The sequence below is a fragment of the Colobus angolensis genome, unplaced genomic scaffold (assembly GCF_000951035.1).
Source record: "Colobus angolensis palliatus isolate OR3802 unplaced genomic scaffold, Cang.pa_1.0 Scaffold49, whole genome shotgun sequence".
Taxonomy (NCBI): Eukaryota; Metazoa; Chordata; class Mammalia; order Primates; family Cercopithecidae; genus Colobus; species Colobus angolensis.
This window is the reverse complement of record NW_012118376.1, coordinates 4,977,496-4,987,305: the sequence shown is the minus strand read 5'-3', so window position 1 is coordinate 4,987,305 and position 9,810 is coordinate 4,977,496.

Sequence of the window (9,810 nt, the reverse complement as noted above, 5' to 3'; positions counted from 1 at the left end):
AAAAAAAAAAAAAAAATTATCTATGTCCTTTGCCATCTTTCTATTAGATAGAAATTTCTTACTGATTTGTGTAGGCTTTTTATTTATATGGCTATTAATCCTCTATGTAGTTTCTCTAGAGTGTTACCTTTTTATTTTATTAAAATGTAAGGGTAGATAATACATTTTACAAGATCCAAAAGTCAAACCTACACAGAAAGGTAAACACACAGAAGTTGCATTTCCACCTCTGTCCCTCCACCTGTCCCTCCCTCTCCCTTACATGAAACCATTTTTCTGTGCTTCATTGTGTAGATATAAGCAAAAATGCCTGTATAGTCTTTCTCCCCTTTATTTTTAAAACATAAAATGTAGCACATGATAAAAATTCTGGAAGAAACCTAAGTGTCCATTCAAGAGATGAATGGATAAAGAAAATGTGGTACATATACACAATAGAGTATTGCCATAAAAAAGAATGAGATTCTGTCATTTGCAACAGTATGGATGGCACTGGAGGTCATTATGTTAACTGAAATTAGCTAGGCACAGAAAGACAAACATCGTATGTTCTCACTTATTCGTGGGTACTAAAATTTAAAATAATTGAGCTCATGAAGATAGAGAGTAGAATGATGGTTACCAGAAGCTGGGAAGAATAGTGGGATGGTGGGGAATGGGGATGGTTAAAGGGGACAAATACACAATTAGATAGAATAAATACAATCTAGTATTTGATAGCATCATAGGGTGACCACAGTCAACAATAATTTATTTTAAATTTAAAAATAGATAAAAGAGTGTAATTGGAGTGTTTGTACCAAAAAGAAAGGATAAATGCTTGAGGAGATGGATACCCCATTTACCCTGATGTGATTATTATGATTGTATGTCTGTATTAAAATATCTCATGTACCCCATAAATAGATACACCTACTATGTACCCACAAAAATGAAAAAATTTTAAGAAACGCTGCAAATCTAACCAAAAAAGAGGGATAGGAAAAAGATCTGGAAAAAGACCTAGAAAAAGATCTAGAATGTTTCAGAAACTCCTCTAAGAAAATGCTTCTTGACCCACCCTCAACCCAGTTCTTCACTCCCATAATACCCTGTGTATTCACTTATCCAATAAGTGGAATCACACTTATCATGTCTAATAGAAATTTTCTGTTTTCGGTACTCATAACATCATCCCATTCTTGTATTTATATCTATTTTTTCATATATATGTATAAAATTGATGCATAAAGGTGTTTATCTTGGAGTGGGCAAGGTTTCAGGTGATTTCTACTCTATCAGGTATTTTCTTTTCTTTTTTTTGAGGCGGAGTCTCGCTCTCTGTCGCCCAGACTGGAGTGCAGTGGCTGGATCTCACCTCACTGCAAGCTCCGCCTCCCGGGTTTACGCCATTCCCCTGCCTCAGCCTCCGGAGTAGTTGGGACTACAGGCGCCCGCCACCTCGCCCGGCTAGTTTTTTTGTATTTTTAGTAGAGACGGGGTTTCACCATGTTAGCCAGGATGGTCTCGATCTCCCGACCTCGTGATCCGCCCGTCTGGGCCTCCCAAAGTGCTGGGATTACAGGCTTGAGCCACCGCGCCCGGCTAGGTATTTTCATATTGTTTAAATGTTTACAAATTAAGAATACAAAATCTACAAACAAAAAATAAATTCACAAAAGAGAAACAAATGTTCTGATAATATTTTTTTCACTTAATATTGACTTCATATAAACTACTGATATCCAGGTAATTGCTCCATATCAATCCATAGGGATCTTCTTCACTCTGTTTTCAGCTGCATGGTACTCTGTTGAGTGGATGCTGGGCACTTGGGTTGTTTACAACTATTTTATCATTATAAACAAAACAAATCAGTTTTTGCTTATTTCATTTTTTGTCTGTACAGTGTAGTGTATTTATAGGATAGATTCCTGAGAAGTGAAATTGCTGGTCAAAAAGTTGTCACCTTTCCTTTCACTTTGTGATGATGCCTTTCATTATAAAGAAGTTTTCATTTTTTGTGTTAATGTTTTCTACTTACTGTTTTTGGATTTTGCAGTGCCTTCTTCGGGAAGAAAGGCCTGCTTGGACTATAAATTATAAAGGCATCCTTTGCTGTTTTCTCCCAATACACACGCACACACACAATCTTCAGTGTGTATGGATTTCCTATTGTCTGTAAGAGTCTAATTAGCTTCTCCCATAAGGATATCCCATAATACTTTAAGCCTTATTTCAGGAATTTATCACCTTCTTCCTCTTTCTTCCTGGAAAGATAAATTTGCGTCAAATATTACCTCTCCTACTAGACAGTGAGCTCCTGGAGAGCAGATATTATGCCTTATTCATCTTCACATGCCTGATAGTCCCTACCACAATCCTGGCTCATGACAGATGTTAAATACTTCCTTCTAAATTTAATAGAAAGTGTAGAATGCCGGCCAGCTTTCCAATTTTCAGGCATGATTGAATGATAGAAAATGAACTTATATTGCTATTAGAGATGATGAAATCTGTGTTGGGATAAACTCCTAAAACTCCAGTAATATGAGACTTTGGTGTGACGATAAACAAGAAAGGAATTCTTGCAGGTCTCTTCCAGTCTATGAAAACTCTGGGTGAAACAAGTTAGAAATGTGCCAAGGCAGGATTTATAATACTGGCAGTGGACCAATACACAAGTGTACTGAGGGAATGTGTTTCTATGCCTTTACAAATTCACCTTATGGAGTCACGCCCAGACATTTGTTATTTGTGCCCCTCTACTTTTTATCTGAGAAAGTTTATTTATTCCACAAATATTAGACTGGACTGTATGAAATGGCTCATACTTAATTTTTATCCACCAAAGCTGCGGTTTCATTAGGTTCCATCTAATATGTATTGAACTCTGTGTTTTAAGTAGTGTGTAAATGTAGCAAGTGGTGGGAGCTATTTTAGTGAAAACATAAACATGGTCCCTGTCCTAACAGAACTGAAAATGTACTGAGCAAGACAGACACTAAACAAGAAAGAAAACAAAATAGTATAATAATTAGCAATTTCTGGATTAGCACGTTTTTCTCACACTTACATGAATAAAAATATGTTGAAGTTACTACACATAGTTTAAATGAAAATGTGCTCTTTTGATTATGTTTTACTTCACTCTTAAGTCTCTCTATATATCTTCTAAGTATTTTTTTAATCTTATAAGCATTCAAATTGTTTTAAATATATATATTAAGTCAGTTCTACTGAGGCATAACTTATATGCATAAAAAATTCATTCCCTTTAGGTGCACAGTTCAATGCATTTTGACAAATGGGTGTAGTGTATAACCACATCAAAACATAGAACATTTCCATCACCCCCCAAAATTTTCTCATGCCACTTGTAGTTGATTGTTGAACTGATTTTAACTGAACTGTTTGTTGGGAGGCTGGGCTCCTCCAGACCTCTAACTCTTATTTTACCAAGAACCTTGTCTTCCACGACTGAGGACAAAACGTCTGGCATATAGTGAGGAAGTTGCTGGGATCTTCACTAGATATTCACTGTGGCTAGGAGATCTAGAATTTATCTGAAGAAGCAGGTTGTTCAGATCAGCTGGGATCAACCAGCCTGCCTGGAGAACCTACAATGTACCAAACATCTCTGCGGACATTTGTTCTCAAGTAGAAGACTCAGACCACCTGTGTACATTCATCCTTTTAACTTACCCCCACTCTCTTTAGCTTGTGCATTTTTCTTATCTTAGCTTTTCTGAATGCTTGAGCTTCCTCTGAAACCCTGAACTTTTTAGATCTGAAATTCATGGTCTCTGGATGTCTGTGGAGGATGCTGCAAGCTTGTCCTTCGTTTGAAGGGTCTGAAATTGGAGAAAAGGAAAGATGACTCTAGCATATAAAAACCTCAGCAGAAAGAGATTCAGGGATGTTTGCACTGATTCATGGGGAGAATTATAGTAAGGGACAAATCTTATGATTCAGTTGTGGATTCAGCAACTCTGCAGAGGCAGTGCTGAAACATTAGTTATAGCTTTATTTTCTTGCTAAGTATAATCGGATGAAGAATAAATATTGTCATGCAGTCCTAGTCCATGCCACCAACCTGCCAAAGAAACACCAGCCACTTTGGTTTTCAGGATTTACAGCCACAATGCAGACTGCTTATTCTGAGAAATGATATATACAAGTAAACCAAAGTAGCAAGAATATCTAAACCAAATCTTACTAATATGTGCAGTATTAGATAATCAGTGAATCAAAAAGTAATCCCCCAGCTTGATTCTTAGAATTACCTTCAGAGTTTGCTGAAAATACAGATTCTCTGGAGATTCTGATTGAGTCATCTGGCAAGGGGCCTGGGAAATTGCATTTTTGCCAAACTGCTCTGTTGGTTCTGATGCTGCCTATCTAGGGTCTACCCTTTGAGGGCATTGAATTTAAGTGAGAGGCCTGAATGTCCAGGGTTCCGGGGGCGGGGGGTTCCACTTCCTCGCTGTGTAGGTTTGGCTGAGATATGTCATTGATCTGGGCCTCAGTGGCCTCATTTGGGAAATGGATCATGAGGTTTTTGAGGACAGAAGCATGGGTAAGAGGCATGCTTTTGAGAGATTAATCTGGTGGGTCTATATGGATGGGTTGAGGCCTGAGACACGGGAGGAGGCTAATTAGAAGGTAGTTGCCACAGTGCAGGCAGAGCTGTGAGGATGGGGAGGAAAGGCAAGGAGGGACCAGAGGTGAGAGGTCACACAGAGTGGGAGTCACAGGATTTGGTGACTGGACATGGAAGGTGAGGAAGAAGAAGGGGGAAATGGGGCTTCACATCTGGCTTACTAGGTGAATGGAGGCTTCATTTAAAGAAATCAGAAAATCCAGAAGGGCAGACGGATAAAACACTTGATTGTCCCTGCAGAGGTTCCTCCTTGATGGCACTGTGCTGCATTCTGGGATGTCCCCTCCTCTCTAAGAGGATAATATAAATGTGAATGACAGAGGCAGACAGCAGCTCTGGGGCCACTGACTCCTCCCATCACCTTTGACAAATCATCTCACCTCCAGGAATTTAGTTTCCTCATTGGGAACTAAAGTGGGTGGACAAGAAAATGGATTCTGTGGGATCTCCGGATGACCTTCAAGAATTTCATGAATTCCCTGAAGCCGTATGCAAGATTTTCATGAGTAGGCCTATCTAAAATTTTCTACGGAGAGGGCCTAGAGCTGATATCAAATTCTTAAAAGGAGTTAGTGACCCAAGAGGCGTTAATAATGATTGCAATAGATAACTTTTTAAAAAAAATCTTATTATGTACCCCATTTTCCTAAAAATTTATCTTTTATCTTTTCTCTTTTTCCCTGTGTGTTCACCTCTTACTTAGCTCTTTAGGAATGCAACTATTAGCTTTACCTTCTCTCCACCAGACACTCCTTGCGAGCTTACCTAACTATATGTTAGTTTAGAAATTCTAAGAACCAAATGTTGAACCAAACCAGGCACCCTTCAGGATTCTCCCCCACCAGAAGATAGCCTCAAGGCAACAGCTAATTTACAACATAAATTCTGCTCCCAGGGGACTTTCCCAACCAGATTGTGGGGGACTGTGGTCAGTCTGCTACCTAGCTCTGCCTGCGATGGTGCCAGACAGACTACCTATTAGATAAGACATCCAACAAGTCACTTCCTTGTCTCCTCCTCTCTGTGTCATCCATGCCAGGTTCTCCTTTAAAACCTCTGCTTTCTGCCCTGAAAGTGGAAGCACACCCTTGAGGCAGGAGCCTGAAACTCTTCCCCTCAGCTAAACTCTGGAATAAAGGCACTTTCTAGCAGACCTCAATTCTTATGAATTGGACTCTGTAAGCAGCAATCAACTGGACCCGCTTTTGGTTACAGGGGGAATTTGAACCATAAAAAAGAAGAGGATAAATGAGAGTTATTCAGTTATTACCCAACTCTAATACTTGAAATGATCTCTTAAGTCCTTTTTAAAGTATATTTCATGTATCACCCCTAAGTGGGTTTTACTCTTATAAAGATAGGTGTTCAAAGAAGGAAATGGTAATATTCACAGGCCTCTATTTAAGGTACTTACTAGATGCTATCTCTCTCTGTTAACCAGGTTGATGAATGTCCTTGCCTCTCTCTACAACACATGAGCTGCTCTTTTCCCACTTATTTAATTGTACACTTACCAGGAGTCAGTTATGCCTGTTTCCAAACCTGTTTGTGTCTGTTGTACCAAGTCTTAAAATTATGTAATTTCATTAAATATGTACCTAATATATTAAGAAGTTGGAGACATGTAAACTCTAAAAAAATCAACTTTATTCTTTCTCAAATGTGCTGCATTGAATTTTCCATCCTGCCATTGGGTGATCTCTCCAGCAGATCCCATAGCATTTCCATTCAATTTCAGATCTTAATAAATGGCCTCACTTTTAGTTGTTAAAAGGTGCCGTCCAGTGTAATATCAAAGCTTCCCCTCCTCTTCCAGGTTGGGCCTGACTCAGGCTCAGAATCCCACTGGGGGCCTGCTTGGCTGTTTGTTATCCCTTCATCTTACTCTTAATGCCTCCTCCCTCAGGCACTGCTGTGTCCAGATATTCAGGGATGTAAGTGGGCGGCAAAAGAGAAAGGAACATATGTGACCAGTGACTTCTAATGTGGCATCAGTGCCCTTGAGTGGCACATGCCCTGAAGTTTGCTCTTTCTCTCGTGGGGCACTTTTGTAGGTCCTTCAGAATCCACCCACCATCGCTAACACTACATGGATTTTCCCCTTCACCATTACTCCGTGCAGGAAATGCCCCTCTGGTTGGCTGTTATAACCGTCCTCTCCCCTCAGCGCTTTTTTTTTTTTTTTTGAGATAGAGTCTCACTCTTGTTGCCCAGGCTGGAGTGCAGTGATGCGATCTCAGCTCACTGCAACCTCCGCCTCCCGAGTTCAAGAGATTCTTCTGCCTCAGCCTCCCCAGTAGCTGGGATTACAGGCATGTGCCACCATACCCCGCTAACTTTGTATTTTTAGTAGAGATGAGGTTTCAACATGTTGGTCAGGCTGGTCTCAAGCTCCTGACCTCATGCGATCCACTGGCCTCGGCCTCCCAAAGTGCTGGGATTACAGGTGTGAGCCACCATGTCAGGCCATCCCCTGAGCTCTTAACTTCTGATGAGTGCATTGCCCTGGCACGCAGATCTCTTGGACAGAGCCCTTTCAAAATGATCAAGTCCAGCTGTCTTCAGGGTCCACACTGGCCTGTGGGAAATACACATCCTTGCCCAACGTTGCTGGAAGCACAATGGTGTTCTTACTGTGCTACTCTCTCCTCCTCTGCAGCCAGAGGAAGCTTCTTACCTTTAAACCTTTCTAGGTACAATCCAGCTTCTAGTCCTGGTGACCTTCAACTCTAAGGATCCACATATGCTCTTTTGACAATTCATGTAAAGATCTCCCTGACCCCAACTTCAAAGAAATTGCTTTTATCAGCCTTTTTCATTGCTCTTTCCTGTCTCTTATGTGGCCTGGGAATTGGTGGCAAGATAAATAACGTTGGAAATTTTTGGTCATATTCCTTAGCAAGTTCTATAATGATAATCTGGGTCCTCTCTTTAGAATGTGTGGGTGCTTAGTAAACTTTGTGCTTAGTTTGTGGGTGTCAGTCAGAATTGAGATAATGGAGGCTGGACACCGTGACTCACGCCTGTAATCCCAGCACTTTGGGAGGCCAAGGCGGGTGGATCACCTGAGGTCAAGAGTTCGAGACAAACCTGGCCAACATGGCGAAACCCCATCTCTACTGAAAATACAAAAATTAGCTGGGCATGGTGGTGGGCACCTGTAATCCCAGCTACTCGGGAGGCTGAGGCAGGAGAATTGCTTAAACCCGGGAGGTGGTGGTTGCAGTAAGCCAAGATTGTGTCACTGCACTCCAGCCTGGATGAGAGCACGAGACTCTATCTCAAAAAAAAAAAAAAAAAAAAAAAAAAAAAAAAAAAAAAAAAAATTAAGATGATGGAAACGTTCCATTTTAACATCCACCTTAGAAATATTACTTAATTGGGAAAAATGGGAGTGTGAAAGGGAGCTGTTTTTATGGCAGCTAAGTCAATTGTTTAAGAAGAACAAAAACAAATTCAACCACAACAAAAAACCCATGTCAAAATAATTAAAAAGATCCCATAGAATTAGGTGTAGAAGAAACAACTATAGATTTGGGGGATTGTAGAAATACTTTACTCCTTAGAGCGTTTAAGATTCTCTAAGTTCCTGCTTCTCTTTAAGGAAGTTAAAATGATGTCCACTTAGAGAATGTAAGACTCCAAATAGCAGCCTTATACTCAGAGAAAGTGATGAATGAATGTAGTCTGATATGTTAGAAGTTAAAAGGAATATTTAAGGTAAATATCATTAATATGTGATGTATTTTTTTGTGATTCCCTGCTTTAACTGACTTTTAAAATTATCAAACAACCACCGGTTTTAATAGAGGTAGCTAAGAAGTTTGCAGAGAATGCGGTTTTCCCTTCACTATCCATCCTTCTCTTCTTCCATGTTAACAGAGTTCCAACTTTTAGCTGGACTGTAGTCCCCCAGAATAAAAGTATTGCATGGTCCCTTGCAACTCGGCATAACCATGTGACTAAATCCCAGTCAATATATGTATCTTGAAATATCTTTACAGCTTCTGAGAAGGCTCTTTAAACAACAGCTACTTACGACGTGCACTTTGCTCATTTCTTCTTTGCCTGTCTTATGCCCTACCACCTGGAATGCAGATATGACAGCTGGAGCTCTAACTATCATTTTTTTCTTTCTTTCTTTTTTTTTTTTTGCCATAAGGAAAAGGACTATACGCAGAAGATGGTGAAACTCTGGGTTGGAAGGAATTTGAGTGTCTGAGGGCTTCAATGGAACCAAACTGCCAGAACAATATGGGAATAAATATTTGCCTTCTTTAAACTGCTTTTATTTTAGATCTTTGTGATTCAGTCAACCTAATCGAAACCCATCTAGAGGGCTTGGACCTTAGTTATTTTTTTCTGAACTGAAATGCAACCTGCCCTACATATTCTATTAAGAAACTTATAAACAACTAGTGTCTCTGTAGATTTTATCACAATCCTCAGGAGCTTTATATAGAGGGGACACCTGAATTAGAATCATCCTCAGCTCTTTTAGACTCAAAGATTCTACAGTGCACTATTTTACTTGAGGAATAGTCTTTTAATAAAAATTTAGCAGAAAGTCAATGCCTTGCCCTGAGACAATTCTAATAGTCAATGAGTTGATTTAGTGTTTATGGTAACTATTTCTTTGTTCTGCCATTTCATCAGGCCATATTGATTTATTTTCCCTTGTCTAACTTGAGAGCTGGCAACACATTTTCAGAGCCAGGACCAGCATGTTAACACATAGTTCCTTGACAACAGAAGTGCCACATTCCTTTAGTTCTGAGATTCCCTCAATTGAAGATACATTATTGGTTTCATAACAACTTTTTGAGAAAAAAGAAAACTATATTAAATGAATCTTTTTGTCTTAGTAAATGTCAATAGTATATGCACACAAACACACAAATTAAAATTTTTTTTCTTTTGTACTAAAAACAAGGTTTGAGTTTAAATCTATTCACATTCAGTCTAAATATTCCTTTGAATCACTTTTGTTCCACAGCACACCAGCTCCCTGATTTGCTTAACCAGTTCTTGTGCTTCTGGCGTCTTTTGCACCTGTGCTACCAGTACTATGAATGGTTAATGCTCTATACTTCTATTTAATTGTATTCAGTAAAATTCTTTTTATCCCTGTCCCTATTTTTAGAGACAATAAAATATTTTGGAGAAAA